Source organism: Leucopleurus acutus (assembly GCF_964270905.1).
Source record: "Leucopleurus acutus genome assembly, chromosome: 11".
NCBI classification, from domain to species: Eukaryota; Metazoa; Chordata; class Mammalia; order Artiodactyla; family Delphinidae; genus Leucopleurus; species Leucopleurus acutus.
This window is the reverse complement of record NC_139152.1, coordinates 91526583-91542164: the sequence shown is the minus strand read 5'-3', so window position 1 is coordinate 91542164 and position 15582 is coordinate 91526583. Positions and strand designations below refer to the sequence as shown.

Here is a 15582-nt window from a genome sequence, read left to right as displayed (position 1 = left end):
CTCTTTCTTTTTTCATTCAGACCTCAATTTCAATGTCACTTGCTCAGAGAGTCTGTCTCAGCCCACCAGGTCCAAGTGGCCATCTCGCCCCTCTCTTGGGACAACCTCTGATTTAAATTCTCTGCACAGCATCCTCACTGTCTGACATTCTGCTTGTCTACGAGTGTAGTCTCCCTGGCTAAAGTGTAATCAGTGTTTCAGAAGGGATCTCGCCTGCTTTGCTCACCTTGTCTCCCCAAGACCTAGGACAGTCGATGCCTGGCACACACTAGGCACTCCATAAATCTCTGCTGAATGAATAAATTCACAGTCCTGACTCCTGGGAATGCGCCCAACCCAGGAGGAATAGCCAGATATTTTCATGGGCTTGTGGCCCCGTGTAGCTGTGCCCCGGCGTGCTCACACCCGCGGGCATGGGGGAGAAGCCGCCATCTCTGCCCCTTTGCACCCTGCCTATGAGGGATTGGAGAAATTAGGAGGGAGACACCTGCTTGGCCAAATCGCTACATGAAAGCATGGGTTTTCTCCGAAGCCCGTTAATTCTCACGAGTTGGGAGAATAGTGAAATCTCATTTTATAATGATGCAGTGTTATCTCACACTTTGGGTTCTGTTGTAATTATTAAGCAGGATGGAAAATAAAGCATCCAAATACCATAACTAACTTTCAGATCAGAACAGATGTCAGCTTGGGGAGGGCTAGCAGCTCTGGGGCAAGTGTTTTTTCTTTGCCTTCTTTCTGCCACTGCCTGCCCATCCCCTGCCTCTGTCCCTCCTTCTCTCCATCCGTCTAGACTTGTGTCCTTTAATTTCTTTGCTCACGTGGCCAGCAAATGTCCACCAAGCACTGCTGGGGGATGGGCACGTTTCTGGAGAAGGAGAAGGAGAGCGAATTCCTCCTCATCCTGCAAGGCTTAGCGCAAGCAAGCATCACCTCTCCCTCCTGGCTTCCTGGGCCCTTTCCTCTCCACTCTCCTGGGAGTTTGTTACTGCTTCCTCTGAGCAGCTGGGCACCCAGTGCAAACTCCATATTGAATTTGCACCTAGAACTTGGTGGAAGATGTGTTAGAGGTTTGCATGTGAGTCTCCCCCACCAGACTGTCTGCACCTTGAATGCAGGATCATTCCTTTCTTGTGTATCATCATATCCCAATGCCTAGAACAGAACCTGGCACTTAATAGCTGCTCAGTGAATATTTGTTGGATGAATTAAAGTTCTTATTCATTTCTCTCTCTCCAGGAACTAGTTCATGGTCATGCTTGGGAAACATTTGTAGAATGAATGACCAAGGGTTTATCTTCAGATGGAGAAGGGGAGAGACTCGGGTAGGGGGAGTCACGGGGGGCCAGAGGAGGAAGGAGGATGGGGGTCTGTATTCGTTTGCTAGGGCTGCTGTCACAAAGGACCATAGACTGGCAGGCCGTCACGTTTGTTACTCTTAAGGAGGTGAAAACTGGACCAAGAGACTCTAATGAGGAAATTGACGGTGCCTCGGGTTGCAGGGTGTGGGTGGTGGGCATCTCCTTCCCCCTCCTGGCTGCCCTCTTCCAGCTGACAATGGACAGCGTCATTCGGGGCACATCTCTGGTCCGGCCACCAGGGGGAGACAGAGCTCCTAGCGCCCGCTCCACGGCTGGGAGCCAGACCCGCAGGGGCAAGCCGGCTGGTGGCATCACCTGGTCACCGGTGTCCTGCTGCGGACCCGGTTACGAGGCAGCGGAGTGTGATAGCAAAAGCCCTGGCCCGTGTGTCACGAATCCCAGGTTGGGTGGGGGGCTCGGTGGGCGTCCTTGGGCTTGTCACTCGTCGGCTCTGGGACGCCCCATTCGTAGCACCGAGTGGCTGTCCTCCCCACTCTCCAGCCTCCTCCCGGCCCTGGCGTTCGGCGACGGGGATGCTGAGCCCCACATCTGGCTGCCATCTCCAGCTGTCACGCAGGATTAAAAATAGCATAATGATGGCAACGTTTTGGGGGGTTCTCTCCCTCCCGTTTTTGAGCATGTGAATTTCTTTTCTCCCAAGTTAGGGGAAGAGTCCTTGATACAATCAGGATTATCCCGTAATGCTTAATGAAGGTCTCCTGGTGCCGGGGCGCAGATTACTCTAAGCCCTTGCTAACCCGCTGCGAGGATGATAGAAATCAGCACTGGTGCAAACCTGTCCCCTCAGTGCTGACAGGGCTGTCGGAGGAGGGGGTGTGAGACCTTGACCCTGAGGCTGTGGCCTGGCTTCCTGAGACAGGGATTCAACCAGGAGAGGGGGCTGGGTGCCTATTGTGCACCAGGCAGCGCTGCTGTCTTGGCAGGTGCTCTATGAGAGGGGCACCGTTGGAAGGAGCCCTGGGGGGAGACGCCCCACTGGTTCCCACCCAGTTCTGCCTCTAGCTACTGTGCGCTGGAGAGTTAGCCACTCCTCTGCACAGCACCTTCTCAGAAAATGTGGAGAGTAGGTTCCATCCTGCAGGTCAACATTATTTGATTGGTCCTGGCTGCCTGAATGTCTCACTGAGAAGCACGTGAAGGCCACATCCATCGGGCTCTTCAAAGGCAGAAGGCTATGATTGATTAGTGATGTCTGCCATGGCCCAGACTGGGAGAGTATAAATGCTACTCGCTTATCACCCCTGGACCAAATGAACTCTAAGGCTCATTCCAACTCTGGTATCTGATATTCATCCCATGAGCAAAACATCCATAATATTCTTACTGTGGCTTCTTACTAGCTCCTTTAGACATCATTTTCTATCAGATGTTGGTGGTGAGGAGTGTATGCGGTGGTCCTGTGGTTTGCTACGCAGCTCTCAGGCTGGAGCACCCATTTCCTTCCCTCAGTTGCTGGGATCGGAGGCTGCTGGTGGCTCACGGCTGAGTCCCTTTCTAGGCATTGCGCTCGGTTGAAGAGAGTGACTTTGTCCTAGATAATCTCCCAGCCCCCTGCCAGGAGCCCCCTGTATGCAGTGACTGGTCCCTTGAGGAATATCATTCGGGACAACTTCGAAAGGCCATCCCAGCTCTGGAACCGTTCGTAGGAGCAGCTGAGCTTCTGTAATCACTGCGTCTGAGCCCAACTTTTCCCTCTGCCCAGTCCTGCAACCTGTGCTTTCTCAGAGGTGCTGGAAAGGTCCCTGCCTACCCCACCCCCACCAAGAAACAGCCTGCAGACACATCTCCATCTCAGAGTCGGTTTCTAGTGAACCCAACCTAAGGAGGGTGTGAGTCCAGAGCGGCCCCATGCATGTCAGTGACCTGGGTCTCCTCAGTTCCTACGTGTCTTGCTCCCCTGCCTTTGAGCGAAGCTGATCCACTGGGTTCACAGCCTGTCGAGAGGCCGTGCTTGCTGGGAAGGGCCAGCTAATCAGTAGGTGCCACTGTCCCTTCTCACCTCGTGACAGCCTTCCAACCATCTAATCAGATGATGTCACCTCCTGCAGTGCCTCCCAGCTCTCGGTCCTTGGTGCTGTGAAGCTGGCCCTCTGCCTGTCTCTAATCAGGACACCTGGCATTGGATTTAGGACCCACCAGGATAATCCAGGGTAAATTCTTCTTCTCAAGATCCTTAGTACTGTCTGCGAAGATCCTTTTTCCAGATAAGGTAGCACTCGCAGGTTTCGGGGTTTTGATGCGGATATTTGGGGGCCATTTCCTGGCCTGCCGTGCCTGCTAGGGATGGAAGGAGTGGGTGTTTGTAGGAGGTACAGTCTATTGTCAGGGCCTCCCGGGCCAAACCAGCATGAGAGCCGGGGAGGTCAGCTGTCCGGTCAGGGCGAGTCTCCTTTTCTTTCCCTGACCTCTCACTGCCCTCCCCTCTGCTGCCTTCTCTGAACAGGAACTGTGTTGTGTTTCTCTCCACTGCTGCCCCCGCAACCCCCCAAATGGGATTCCAAGGACAAAATGGTCTGGAGACGGTCCTGGTGAGAGGAAGCACAGTTGTGGACCAACACTGGCCCACCTGTCAGGGCCCCTTGTAAGTCTGTCCCCAAAGCTCAGCTTCTTTTTTTTGTTGTTGTTGTTGTTGTTGTACGCGGGCCTCTCACTGCTGTGGACTCTCCCGTTGCGGAGCTCAGGCTCAGTGGCCATGGCTCACGGGCCCAGCCGCTCCCCGGCATGTGGGATCTTCCCGGACCGGGGCACGAACCTGTGTCCCCTGCATCGGCAGGCGGGCTCTCAACCACTGCGCCACCAGGGAAGCCCAGCTCAGCTTCTTTTTTGACATGAGTTACAAATTCAGCTCATTTCTGGATCATGGCCCTTCTGGGAAATTAATGGAACCAAAAGAAATCTCGTTCTAAAATTTCGACACTTTTCATGAATCAGTAGTCCACTCAAAAGTCAATGTTCTTTTATGGCATTGACTTTGATATCGGCCCTAGTTTGGTCAGGAAAATGGAAGCCTCCCTGTGTGTTCCAAGCAGGAAGGTTTACTACAGAAGCAGGGGCCTACGTAACAGTTGGAAAAGTCGGGGGGACAGAGGTCTGAGGAACTGCTCCCCAAATCCAGGGATGTTGACCTGGCCTGAAGCACTAAAGCAGGTGGTTCTCAAAAATCTGCCAAGAAACAGCTGCAATGCCTGGGGATCTCTAGAACCTCCTTCCAACCACCTTGGTTGGTCGCAGTGAAGCCAGTGGTTCTCAAGATCTGCTACTTCTTGAGAATGATGCTTCCCCTTCTCTTCCGCCTTCCACATCTCATGCCAGCTCCTTTCAGTGGCAGACTCTACCCCAGAGTCATATAGGCCAGGAGGTTCTGTAAAGTGTGATTCCCACGTTGTCCTCTGTAATGCAGAGATCATAGAAGGAAGGAGTGAGGGAGTGGGCTGGAAACAAGACAATTGGCATGGGTTTCAAATGATTTTGCTCCTTCTGAAACCTGCCTCTTTCTTTGCTTTCTCTAAAAAGAGGACCCTATTTGCCAGGGGCTGGGTAAGGGGCCCACAATATCTTTGGGAAATGAGATGGAGGAGAGCATCCACTGTAATTTAAAGGATGCTTGGAGAGGGGCCCATTGGTGAGGCAGTAGAAGCAGCCTCGTGTAGGGGACAAAGCCTGGGCCCTGCAGACAGATTGATTGGGGTCAAACCCTAGCTCGGCTCTTTGACAAAACCTAGCTCTTGGTTTCCCCACTTTTCATTGCGATGAAGATGTACTTGTCAAGGAAGGGGGATAGAACATGTTTTATGTAACAGTATGTAGTTTGAGTGATAATTTTTAAATATTTAGATGTATGGTTATGGCTGCTAGGGTATATGGGAGCTGGGGCAAATACTTGCGGGTCCCTGTTTGCGTGAACAGCCCTGAGCCACGCCAGATCAGCGTGCCAGCCTCTTCTGTGGCCCAGTCCCAAATCATCTCAGCAAAGAAGTGCCACGCCAGCCAGTGGGGACAATTTGCTCAGCCCCCTTCCTGGAACCGGAGTTGGGTCATGGGCCAGAGAAAGGGGCTGGGGGTGGGAGGGAGAGGGTCAGAGAGCGCCACCAAGGGGAGAAGCGGGAACTGTGGCCCACGTAGGACCCAGCCTGCACTTGCAGCATCACTCCAGGCTGGCATTGCTGGCTGTTGCCGGTCAGAGGCCCTGGAGGAGGGTTAGAACTTTCGAGAAGGCATGCTAAACGTGGGGCCCTTGGGCCTGGGCCGTCTCAGGGCAGTACTGCGCACGTCACTTGGGCCTCCATCTCGTCTCCCCACAGATGTTGGGAGTGGACCTGATCCTGCCCAGGACACAGTGTGGCCCAGCTAGGTCTCGGTCTAGTATTTCCCAGATGAGCAGCAGGTCCCCCATATGCAGGTGCTCTCTGCCCAGACTCCCCCTCCATAGGAGTGGGCTTCCCATTCCCCGTGAGCCAGCTCGGATACTGGAAGTGTCCTCCTTTCCCAAAGAGCATCTTTTCTCAGAAACCTCTGATGGCTTTCTTCCTGCTCTCAGGTTAGAGTCAAGGCCCTAGCCTGACATTCCAGGCCCTTCCTGAGCTGGCCCAATGAGCCTTTCCAGGCTTTTCTCCTGCCACTCTCCCTGTGCAATTGCCTCTGTAGCTACTGGGATGATCTTTTAATTCCAGTTCAATTTAAATTGAATGAGCAATTACCTGGTGCTGAGCTCTGGGCTGAGTATTAACTAATAAAACTCCCAGGCAGTGGTTTCTGACCTTAGGCTCCTGTAATTCCCTCTTTTTAGAAGGATCTTCCCAGCAACCCTCCTCCTCCTCCAGATGTCACGTCCAATCCAATTCAAATTTATCACATATCACATATCAAAGATACTCACTGGTGAAGACCCAGGCTTTGGGGTCAGACAGTTTGAGTCCCGGCCCTGACATGTACTAGCCATCTAACCTCGGGTAATCTACCTCCTCTCCCTGAGCCTCAGTTCCTTCATCTGTGAAATGGGGATAATAGTAGCACTACCTCACACGGTTGTTTTTTTAACTTTTTATTTTATATTGGAGTATAGTTGATTAACAGTGTGGTGTTAGTTTCAGGTGTACAGCTAAGTGATTCAGTTATACATATACATGTATCTATTCTTTTTCAAATTCTTTTCCCATTTAGCTTGTTACATAATATTGAGCAGAGTTCCCTGCGCTATACAGAAGGTCCTTGTGGTTATCTGTTTTAAATATAGCAGTATGTACATGTCAATCCCAAACTCCCTATCCCTCCCCCACTCCCGTGTCCCCTGGTGACCATAAGTTGAGGATTCAGTGAACTAATGAAGATGATGAGGACACTTAGAGCCTGGCCATAAGCCTAATATCTGGCACTAGTAAATGTTCAGTAACTGTTAGTGGTTACTGTTATCCTGGCTGTTAATTGTCTACCTTCCTGGTCCTCTGCACCCTGCTGCGATGAACGCACACAGGTGGCACAGCCCCTGCTCTCAAGGAGCTCACAAGTTGGGTGTAGAAGCAGATAGGTAATTCGAATACACTGCGTAAGTTCCATAATAGAGGTTTGAGCTTGTCTGCCGGCGGACTCAGGGAAGGCCTCACAGGAGGAGGTGTCCCTTGGGCTCACCTGGAAGGAAGGGCAGGGTGGTGGGCAGGTAGGGAGCATACATCTCCAAAGTGAGGGGGTCGAGCTGGGTGATGCCCGATGTCTGGTATAAGATGCCTGGAGCCAACTGGACAGTCAGGTAACCGTTAGGCTGCTGTCCCAGGCGAGGGCCTTGAGTTGACTCTGGCCTGGTCATCTTGTGACGCCAGTGGCCGTGGGGAGCCCTCCTTGTGGGAGAGCCGAGGGGGCTCATTTTCTCTCTCCTCGCCTCCCTCTCTGGGACCTGATTCGGGCACGTTCCTCTGCTTGGAATGCCTGTTCCCCTCCTGGTGGACTCTTGAAGCTGAATCTGGCCTCTGCACCCCGACACCGAATTAAGTCTCAGAAACAGAGTTTTGGGTGAAGTAGGAAAGAATAGCTTTATTGCTTTGCCAGGCAAAGGGGGCCACAGCGGGCTAATGCCCTCAAAACTGTGTGTCCCAACCTGGAGAGGGTCCTGAGAAGTTCTATAGTCATGGTTCAAAGAGGGCTGCACTATTGTTTCTTTCTTTCTTTTTTTTTTAAACATCTTTATTGGAGTATAATTGCTTTACAATGGTGTGTTAGTTTCTGCTTTATAACAAAGTGAATCAGTTATGCATGTACATATGTTCCCATATCTCTTCCGTCTTGCGTCTCCCTCCCTCCCACCCTCCCTATCCCACCCCTCCAGGCGGTCACAAAGCAAGGAGCTGATCTCCCTGTGCTATGCGGCTGCTTCCCACTAGCTATCTATTTTACGTATGGTAGTGGATATATGTCCACGCCACTCTCTCACTTCGTCCCAGCTCACCCTTCCTCCTCCCCGTATGAAGAACCTAGGGGTAAGACGGGAATAAAGACACAGAACTCCTAGAGCCTGGTCTTGCACTATTGTTTCTTCACTGCTCCTCCCTTGTGTCCACATCCCCTCCCTTTCCTACTTAGCATCTGTTTGAACCTGCCCCGTGGAACTCAGGCAAAGGCATGGAGGCTGAATGAAGCCTATTTCCTGTAATCAGGAAACGGGGGACACAAAGGCTTTTGTGCCCAGGTGCCCCACAGAGTCCTGCTCAGTATCACTCTTACTCACCCTTCTGTGCGTGGCCCAGGTGGCCCTTTGTGTCTCCGTGAGCTCCCTCGGCACCGCCATAGACCCTGGCATCCCCACTCTCGCGACACCTATTGCTGTGGGCTATGGCGTTTTGTTTACCTGCTCGCCTTCTTCCCCAGTAGACCGAGGGCCTCGAGCACGGGGCCTCTGGAGGCAGGGTTGTGACTCAGTATTCCTCGAGTCCCAGTGCCTAGCAGAGCTGCTGTTTGCTGATGGTTGTGTTGATTCCCAGAATTCCAGGCCTCGCGGGAGAGACCCCGCGTACAGATGCACCCATTTTAATTAGCTGGCCCGGCCTGTCTCCTAAACAGTCCCGTTTGGGGTTTTCTGCACATCCTGACTGCTGCATTCAGCCTCACCACCTCTTGGGAGATGGGGGGAAAATGAGGCAAATGGCTTTCAAAGGCCCAATTACGGCAGCCACAGTCATTCATTCCAGGCGGCTCCAGCCCTGCTGGTCTCCCCAGGTCATTGGCTGTGATTTGGGGGTCCTGGATGGAGATGTTTGATGGTTGAAATGTGCCAGTGTGATGCCATCCACCATGTGCTGTCCCAGCCTGTGCATCATCTCATCAAACCCCTCCCGTAAACTCTGAGTCAGTACCACTCCCACTTTACAGATGGGGAAACCGAGGCTTATGGAGGTGAGGGGACTTGCCCACTGTCATGCAGGTGACAGCAAAGGCAAGGACTGTGGGAATCCCGCTGTGCTTTTTCTTCTCAGCTGCTGGGAGCCTGGACCCACCGACCCTCCAGTTCTGGGGTCAGGAGAGACTGAGCAGTCAGCTGACCAAACTTTTGGCCAAACTTTACCTTTTTTTAAATTGATGTATAGTTGATTTACGATGTTGTGTTAATTTCTGGTGTACAGCAAAGTGACTCAATTATATAGATATGTATCTTTTTCATATTCTTTTCCATTATGGTTTATTACAGGACATTGAATATAGTTCCCTGTGCTATACAGTAGGACCTCGTTGTTTATGTGTTTTATATATAGTAGTTTGTATCTGCTGATCCCAAACTCCTAATTTATCCCTCCCCGACCTTTCCCCATTGGTAACCATGTTTGTTGTCGAAGTCTGTTTCTATTTTGTAAATAAGTTCATTTGTATCATCTTTTTAGATTCCACATTTAAGTGATATCATAATTTGCCTTTCTCTGTCTGACTTACTTCACTTAGTATGATAATCTCTAGGTCCATCCATATTGCTGCAAATGGCATTATTTCACTCTTCTTTATGATTGAGTAGTATTCCATTGTGTGTGTGTGTGTGTGTGTGTGTGTGTATCACATCTTCTTTATCCATTCATCTGTCAGTGGACATTTAGGTTCCTTCCACGTCTTGGCTATTGTAAATAGTGCTGCTATGAGCATTGGGGTGCATGTATCTTTTCGAATTAGAGTCTTCTCTGGATATATGCCCAGGAGTGCGATTGCTGGATCACATGGCAACTCTACTTATAGTTTTTTAAGGAACCTCCATACTGTTCTCCATAGTGGCTGCACCAATCTACATTTCCACCAACAGTGTAGGAGGGTTCCCTTCCTCCACACCCTCTCCGGCATTTGTCGACTCTTTAATGATGGTGGTGTGAGGTGGTGTCTCATTGTAGTTTTGATTTGCATTATTTCTAACACCAGAACACCAGTGAACATTCTCCAAGAGAAACCCAGGAAGGGAAGAGGTGAGAAGGAAACCCTTTCAGCTGACCACCTGCTATGGGTCAGGTGCTCTGCTGGATACTGGAGATACATTCTCAGTTCAGCCTCACATTATTTCTGCCAGGAGACAAGAACAATCCCAATTTCTATGATGACAACACTCAAGTTCAAGTTCTCTGAATTGCCTGAGGCCATAGAGCTAGAAACTATCAAAACTGGGATTAGAACTCAAGTTCAAGGCTTCCACTAGCTCATATGGCATTATGAAGCTCATTATGCACGTTAGAAGAAGGTCCATCCTCCAGGCAGATGAAGCCCTGTACCAGGATGCACTGCTTCATGAATGGGACCAGGCGGTATTCCAGCAGACCTCCTCACTCCCTCAGCTGCGCATGTTTGTGCAGTGCGCGACCTCAACAAATGTACATGGCAGCCCTGCCTGAGTCTGCCTCCTAACCGTGTGCTCTTCAAGTCACGTCGTGCCACCTCTCAGCTGGGTGGAATTGCCTCCTCCATAGACATTCCTTCCATGTAGTGGTTGGACGAGAAACATAGAATCACAGAAGGAGTAGAACTGAGGTCATCAAATCCTAGTCCCTCATTTTCCAGATGAGGAAACTGACAACCAGAGGGTAGAAGTGACTGCTGAGGACACATCTTGAATCACGAAGAGAAACCGCTAGCTCACCAGCCTCCCCACCCAGTTCCCCTCTCCCCCAGGAAGGGGCTTGGCCTCAGACCACCTGTCCTCAGTTCTGGGAATTTTATCCCAAACCATAAGACCATCCAGGTCACTGTCAGGCCCTGACGCCTGGCACTGATCAATTTCCTTTCCTTTTCAGGACGACCAAGAGTTTGGGCCTTCACCCATCACCCTGGGGATTTTGCCAAAATGTCTCTTCTGAGGACACACTGGTGGAAATTTGGTGAGTGGCTTTTTTCCTGTATGTTACTCTCAAGGGGTAGAGCCCCCTCACTGTGGTTAGAATTAAATGAAAGAAAGCATTTGATGGCAGGCACATCGGTTCCCAAGTGCACGGAAGGGCTGTTCCCTCCCTCTGTCCTCTCCCTGGTCCTGCTGCTTTCAAATACAGGAGGGGCCCTTCTTCAAGATATTCATGCTTCCGAGACCAGGGTTGTTGGCAGCGGAGATATTCAGAGGGTTTAAGCCCTGGCAGTTCCTGGCACTGTCTAATCAGGACTGATGCAGGCTGTAGCTAGGCAGGGTCCTGGGGACCCCTGCGGCTCCCTGAGGCCGCATGGTGGGTAGTCCTAGGGCAGAGGCAAGGGGCAGGGTTGCGGGCTCAGAAGAGAAATGACTCGATATTTGGCACATGGCCTTCCTGTACCCGTGCCTCTAGGCTTACTGTCACCCCTGGTTGTTGGTGAAAAGTGGTTGAGCTCTGATTCCACCCCCACCAGCCACTTTCCCCAAGTCTGGGCCACGCCCAGTGGAATCAGAGAAGTTGCCCGCTGACCAGGTCAGAATTCCAGCTGGAAACTTTCTCTGGGATGGGGTGAGGTGCTGCCCTCTCCTCCCTTTACCTTTTCACCACTGTGCCCTGCTGGTGACCCAAGTTTATGGGGCTGCCTATCTTCTCCCACAGCTGCAAGGGGAGCTTGCACTGATTACACTTGACGAAGCACAAACGCCCGTCCTGCTCTGGCAGGAAGGCAACATGGGCTCTAATTGTTTTATGGGCTTTTCACACCCAGAGAAGAGGGGGAGAAGCGCCAGCCACACGGGGTTTCTATTCTACCGTTGCCTCCGTGTCAGCCCCTCCCGAGTCCCCAGAAGGCTTCAGAGTGGTGGAGAGAAAACATCTCAGAACTGGCCTTTCCACTTGGTGAAAAGAGGCAGAGGGCTCCCCCAGAGCCAGCCAAAGCCCCCCATCTTACTAGTCCTCCTGCCAGGCCTGATGGTGGGCACTGGGTTCTGAGCCCAGCCAAATGGGGGAGGTATGCGAAGCCTGCTGTGTGGAGTAGAAAAACTCACTGCTGTCATCAACATCACGGCACCCCTCCCGTCCTCCAAACTCCAAAGGCTGACATCTGTCATCTCCCGGTGCCGCCAACAGCCCAGGAGTGGGTGGGATGGGGGACGGCCAGGAAAAGCAAAGATTACTACCCACACTTCCCAGATGAGGAAACTGAGGCGAGGGATGGTAAGGGACCTTCCCACGATGGCACGGCTGAGCAGCGGAGCTGGGATCTGAAAGGCTCCTGAGTCCCAGTGTGTCCTGTCCGGTCTGCATCTCAGCCTCACTCTAACCTCCTCTCCTCTCCCCCCAGCCTCTTCCCTCTCCTTCTCTCTCTCTTTCTCTCTTTGTGCCTGTCTCTCTGTGTCCATTTCTCTCTCTTTTTTCTGTCTGTCTCTGTCTCTGTTTCTCTCTGTCTGTCTCTATGTCCCTATCCCTCTCTTTCCCTCTATCTGTCTGTTTGTGACCCCTTTTCAGCCAGCAGCTGAGACAGTGAGCACACCTCAGATCCAAACCTTTCTCCCATTCACTCCCCTCTGCTATTTTGTTATCTACTTGTATACACCATTAGCTTTTATCTTGTTGTGTCACATATATCTCCGTACACTGCCTTGAAACCTCTGGGGAACAGAACAAGGCAGGGCAGAGATAAATACATTGAATTTAAATGTGCCAGGTTAGGTGAAAGCAAAGTTCACCTTTGCAACTGAGAGAAGATTCCGCAGCTGCGTGGGCTTCCCGCTGCTCCCCCACTTGGCTTCCCTCCTGCCCTCAGAGACTGGACTGAAATTTGCAGTGAATTCACAGATGAATTCACTTGAACTAGACCAGAGGTTTGCAAAGTGACCCGTGGAGCCTCCAGGCTTCTGTGCCCCCTGGTGCTGCAGCATCTGTAACTCAATGCTCCTGGCTCCCAGTTTCCACCGGAGGAAGGAAGATTTCCCACCTAAGGACAGTCTGAAAAGCCGTAGAAGTAGATGGGCTCTACAGATCTTTCAAGTCCTGAAAGTTTGACGATAACGTCCCCTTTGGGAAGGAGCAGGATTCAGAGTCACCCCTGTGCTCCGCAACCTGTCACTTCCAGGACCCCAAGATCTTTCAGTTCAGGATGAAGCCAGCCAGGCTCCTTGGGTACAAAATTAAGGAGGTGCGTGCTCTCAGGGCTGGGCAATACCCCTGCACTTTAAGGAGTGAGTGCCCCCTTAAGTTTGTGCCCTGCATCTTTTTTGTAAAATTTATTTTATTGAAATATAGTTGATTTACAATTTGTGTTAATTTCTGCTGTGCAGCAAAGTGATTCAGTTATACATATATATACACATGCTTTTTCATATTCGTTTCCATTGTAATTTATCATAGGACGGTAGGACCTTGTTGTTTATCCATTCTATATATACTAGTTTGCACCTGCTATCCCCCAACTCCAAATCCATCCCTCCCCCACCTCTCCTCCCCCTTGACAATCACAGTTCTGTTTTCTGTGTCTGTTTTGTAAATAAGTTCGTTTGTGTCGTATTTTAGATTCCACATGTAAGTGATTTCACACGGTGCTTGTCTTTCTCTGTCTGACTTACTTCACTTAGTAGAATCATCTCTAGGTCCATCCACGCTGCTGGAAGTGCGCCCCGCATCCTGCTTGCCTTAGCGTAGTTCCCATTTCTGCTTTGGCTGCCTTTTTTCTCTCCTGCACTTTGCTCTCTTGGATCCTTTAAATGTGCTCAAATCGCACCCCTATGTTGGAAAACAAACACCTCCACTTCGACCTTGACCCCACGCTCCCCTCCAGCTGCCACCCTGCCTCTCTCCTCCTCTTGGGTGCCTATATGTCCTCTTTCTCCTCCCTCCTTGGCCCACGCCGGTCTGGGTTCCCCCAACAAGCCGCTCTCACTGTGGTCACCAGTGTTCTCCACGCTGCTAAATGTGCAGATATTTTTCGTTATCTCTCTTCTTCCTGAAAAGCCCATCTCTGTTGGCTTATTCGATGCAGTAGTGTCTTGGCCGTCCTCCCACTTCCCTGGACACTTGTCCTTTGTCCCTTATCTGGCATTAAGTGTCAATGTTCCCCAAAGCTCCCTCCTAACTGCTCTGCTCTTCCCATCCACCGTCATGCCTTCAGTTACCACCTGTATCCCACGTCTTCAAAATCTCTATCTGTAGCCCAGCCCTCTCTGCAGGGTTCCAGACCAGTACAGAAATGGTCACGTGTCACCTCCATTTGGATGTCTCCAGCGTACCATGAAATCCACATGTTTAAAACTGAACTCAAGCTCTCCCTGTCTCCCCCTCCACGTCACCCCCAAATATCTGGTCCTGTTTGTTTTGTCTTTTCAGTGTTTTCCTAACTGAGACCTGGATTATGTGGAAGAAGGTAGGTGTGTCTAGGTGGGAGGAGTCATGGAGGGCTCTGTGACCTTTAGTCCTAAGCGGGGGAAGGAAATTATTTAATTGTCAAAAACATGACAACACTGTCAAAAATAAATTAAACGAGGCATATACGTTGTGAAACATGAGTCAGCGTTCTAGTCACTCTGAGATGCTATATTCATGAAAAACTTTTCATCAAAAAAATTTCGTGCTATGGTGAAGTCTGTGGATGATAACACTTGGTGACATGAGCAAACTCTATCATCGCATTCGAGAAGCCTCTGTGTCATCCCCCTACCCCACTCCCAGCTCACCGAAGGGGACTCTGCTGCTGACTTGCAGGAGAAGCTCCCCAGAGGTTGCCAGTGAAAGCAAAGCCCTACTTGGCACATGCTGTTCCCACTGCCTGGAATTCTGTTCCCTAATTCTCTCCCCTCTTCAGCCTGTCACTATTCCCTTCACTCGACCTAGTCTTACTCATCCTCTGGTTCTCAAGTTAAATGACACTTCTTCCAGGAAGCCTTCCCAGAATCCCTAATGTCCCCCAGGTCCCCCCCTTACGCATCCCTCCTGGTCCTCGAGCTTGCCCTTCCAGGCTCTAATCAAGTGATAACTTACCTATTATATGGGCTTGCCTGCGGCCAGCTCAGCATCACTGTCACCCTTTCAGTGTGGAGTGAAGCCTGGGGCTGCCATTTCCCAGAATCCCCTTCCCAGGATGGTTCTGGGTTAGAGTTGGCCAACAAGGCACTTGGGGGACATGTGATCCGTGGAAGAGAAACAGAGCCATTGTTCTCCAGAGGCACTGCAGCTGACAGGTGTGCAGACGTGAGGCTGGAAGCAGCGCCCAGGTGGGCTTCTTGAGGGGCACCTACATCAAGGCTGCAGGCTGAGGTGGCTCATGGGAGCTTCCCAGTGGCCTCTGGGTGAGCTCTTGAAAACCAGCTCATCAGGGGTGGCTCCCTGCCTTCCAGCATCATGCAAACCTCAGATTTCCTACCCTGAATCCCTTCATACTTGGAATACACAGAGTGGCTTCTGTTTTCTTGACAGATTCCTCACTGATAAAAAAAATCATGTGTGTGAATAGTGTTAATATCTGTCTTCCTCCCAAACCATAAGCCCCATGTGGTCAGAGCCAACATGATGTGTGGCTGTATCCCCAGATACCAGTCTAAACTGAAATAGAATCCACATAGTCCCATTTAACAGATTGGAAGACTGAGCCCCAGGGTAGATCACAAGATAGTGGCAGGGCCGCCATCAACCTGTTTCTGAGTGCATTCTTTCCCTGCCATGAAGGCACTAGAAACGGAAGGAAGGACTTATTCCAAACAGCTTTTGAGTGACTCTTTCAGATGTTAGCTTCCTCCCCCCAGTCAAGATGCTAGTCAACTGAAACCAAACCACAGGCTTCTCACTAATACAACTGAGTTATTATCACCACTTTCCAG

General features: G+C 51.0%; 1 long non-coding RNA gene across 1 annotated transcript in view; it reads left to right on the top strand.

The window, feature by feature from the left end:
• The window catches only part of LOC309969022, an 88363-nt gene extending 77672 nt beyond the window's left edge, over positions 1-10691 (top strand). Inside the window, exon 3 of the long non-coding RNA XR_014326600.1 lies at positions 10628-10691. This is a non-coding gene — a long non-coding RNA (uncharacterized lncRNA). The remainder of the gene's footprint in view (positions 1-10627) is intronic.
• The last annotated feature ends 4891 nt before the right edge of the window (positions 10692-15582 follow it).